This window comes from Poecilia latipinna, unplaced genomic scaffold (assembly GCF_001443285.1).
Source record: "Poecilia latipinna isolate Pla-1442-1.1 unplaced genomic scaffold, P_latipinna-1.0 Scaffold369, whole genome shotgun sequence".
Taxonomy (NCBI): domain Eukaryota; kingdom Metazoa; phylum Chordata; class Actinopteri; order Cyprinodontiformes; family Poeciliidae; genus Poecilia; species Poecilia latipinna.
This window is the reverse complement of record NW_015112985.1, coordinates 473,068-476,503: the sequence shown is the minus strand read 5'-3', so window position 1 is coordinate 476,503 and position 3,436 is coordinate 473,068.

Here is a 3,436-nt window from a genome sequence, read left to right as displayed (position 1 = left end):
TTATATATATATATATATATATATATATATATATATATATATATATATATATATATACATATATATATATATATATATATATATATATATATATATATATATATATATATATATATTTTTTTTTTTTTTTTTTTTTTCATTTCTGTCCAATCTGATCGAATTGAAAAAGTCCATGAGAAAATAATAATAAAAAAGTCCTCACAACGGTTTATTTTAAAGTCATTGTCAAGATTACAGGCGCAGGATTAACCAACAGCTATAAAAGATTTATTCATCTTTGTGCTTTCCTTTTATGCTCACATTTTTCCCAGGCGTGTAAATAAATGAGGGTGATGCATTTCCTCACCAAACCATCCAGCAGGAACCTTCTCAGGGAACTCAAATCAATATTAGGTGGATTTAACACGTTACATATTCTCTTGGCTGCTGCAAACAAGATCATTTCTATGAAAACTTGCCGATTAGTTTTAGAGAAAACCCAGATGTAACCAAAAATGAGTCCATTTGTTGTACTGAAATGAGGAGCTAGCTCCATAATTTGACGTGAAATCCATTTGGTGGCAAGTTTTTGTGTTTTCCACAAATGTAGCCTTTTATTACTCGAAATGGGACATTAAATTATCCGATTCCAGACTGTTAGAAGCTAAAGCCGTATTAATTTGGAATTTTCTTTTTCATTTTCCCCTTAAAGGGATTTGCTTTGAGTGTCTTTTTGTGGGTGTAAAAATGTTACTGGCTCAAAGTAACGCTATTTAGTGGCGCACATCAAAACCCGCCGCTCTGCCAATAATGCGGCAGAGCTGCTATAATTAAATGTTTGTTTTTCAAGGAGATGTGATGTGGTTGTTTGCTGACTCGTTTCATCTTTGGTTGTTTTCAGGGTGTGTTTTACCATCTGTGTGTGTGCGTGTGTGTGTGTGTCAAAGTTGTCAGGGCTTTGTGTTGCCATGTTCGGCCGATGGCAGAGAGAACAAGTCAGTGCTGTTCAACCTCACTTTGCCTCCAAATGCTCTCTAAAATTTCCTGAAAAAGTCTTTGCCGTTTCCAAATTTGTTCTTTTCCTGCTGAAACCTTTCAGGTCAAACAAATAAACAAAAAAAAAAACCCCAATAATACTACACAGTCTCAGCTGTCTTTGAATTTCTTTAGCTCAGGAAAAGATGTGTTACCACTTGAAAACTTTAACCTCAAGTGATTTTTTTCCCCCCATTCCAAGGGTCTGGGATTAATCAGGACTCATAAAACTGAACAAAACAAATTTTGGTTATCAGTTAATTCACGACTCAAGAAAGAAGTATGGAGAGTAGCGAGACCTCTGAGAAGGTCCATAATGCACCTCTGCATCGATTTTATCAGACATAGATGCACACATGCATCTCTTTGGACTGTGAGACAAAGATTTACATGTCTGATAAATCTATTTCTATGGTGACATGGCTGTAAATCATCGTTTTTAAACCTAACACAACAATTGGACTTGTTCTATTTGGTTCTTTTTCAGAACATTCAATCCAGGAAGTGCTTTTATTTTGAAGAACCTACAGCATTTTCTAACCTAACAGTGAGAGGTTTGGGTCATTGAGTCAGATTCACTCATTATTAGACCCTAAACAGAATTTATTCTGAAGTTCATTAAAACAAATGACTGCATCTACATCTTAACATTTCCGTCTCGTTTTTTGCAACGTTTCCTTTGTTTTCGTTTCGAGTCTTATTTAAGGGGTTTCTTGAGCTTTGCTGAGCTTCAGCGGCCACAACCACATGTTAACATGTCTGTTATGGTCGTGCATCACAGTAAATGTCGCAAATTTGCCACAATCCAGTGGAAATAATCCCTAAAAGCGCGTCACCCAGAGCCGCGTGAACACGTTTTTAATCGGGTCGTCGCAGAAAAACGGCTGAAAAATCTCGAGCGAAAGCCAAGAAACAACAGTTTGCCGAGCTGTTGCCCCGTAAAGACTCACTATACCTGCTCACTGTGTTCAGTCGACGCGAGATTAACTCAGAAAACCTCCACAAACATCACGCGCGAGCACTCCGAGCCATGTGTTGCGTTCAATGGTGTGTAAAGTGCTGCCACTGCGAGTATTAGCCTGTTTATCAGAGTGTATATTAACGTGCTGCAGTGCAGGAGCTGAGGGAACTGTGTGTGTGTGCGTGTGCGTGTGTGAACACTTTAGCAGGGGATCACAGGTGTGGCTGCGAGCTCCACGGAGAGCCTCCTTTCCCATATAACCTGAACACCCCCCAACTAGGGCATCCTGGGTGATATCAGCCCATGGAGCACCTGCGTCCCTGTCCCACAGCTCTCTCTCTCACACACACACACACACACACACACACACCTCTAATGGCCATGTATCAGCTCGCCATACGGCTCTAATAGCCAGCTGTGTGAGCAGGAAAGCGGTGGAGCGTACCGGCACTCACTGATGAGTTAACTGATCTCAGATTAGTTTTCATCACACTAAAAAACAGCCGATGAACACAAGGAAAAAAACGACATGAAAGCACAAATATTTCACGCGACGTTTACATGACACGGAGCTCATGGACTTTTACCCTTTAAAACTCCCCATTTACTGTTCTCATTTCCTTCCCACATGATTTAAAAAAAAAAAAAATCTTAAAAGCATACAACACATTTGTATTTTAAATCCAATATCACTGGAAGTCTGTGTATGAAAGTTGAAGTGGTATGAAGGCTATAGCTAATCTATTGTTCCTTAATCTGCTCTGAAGACAGAGCTACAGATTACAGAGGACCTCACACGCCAACCTCCTGGCTCTCCAGCACCAGTGTGAAGAAGTAAAGCAGCATGTTCAAATTGTTAGCAGGTGTTCTGGCAAGTCAAGAAGACAAGAAGCTGCACACAGTTAGCAGGACTCATAAATTAATCCCTTCCTAATGATTCCCAGATCCGATAATTCAGCACAGACATCCACATAGCTGAAGATTTACTCCTGTTGTGATTCACAGGTATGATAGAGAGATAAAGTAGAAGTTGAATTAATCTCACTTACTGGTCATAGTACAACCTTTAAATAAAAAAAATAAAGAATAAAGAAATGGATCCTTTTGATACTCCGTTTTATGCAAAAAACATATAGGTTATGGGAGATTAAACATGGCTGAAAAATCCACCCAATGGCAGTGAACACTTTAGTGTATATTTGGTTTGTGTGCGGTCAGAGACCACACATTCTTCAGATTTACTAGTCATTTTACAGTTTGTGAGCCTTAAGTTTGCAACACGATCAAGAGCAGAATGAACATTTATATGCAGAACTATTACTTTAAAAAAAATAATTTAAATGATCAGATACTAAAATTCTATTGAGGAAAAAAGCTCAAATTATGGGTTCTACATGAAAATTTAATATTTGGCTTTTTAATGGTGAAATTTAATTGAAAAAAAGGAAACCAAAACTTGTC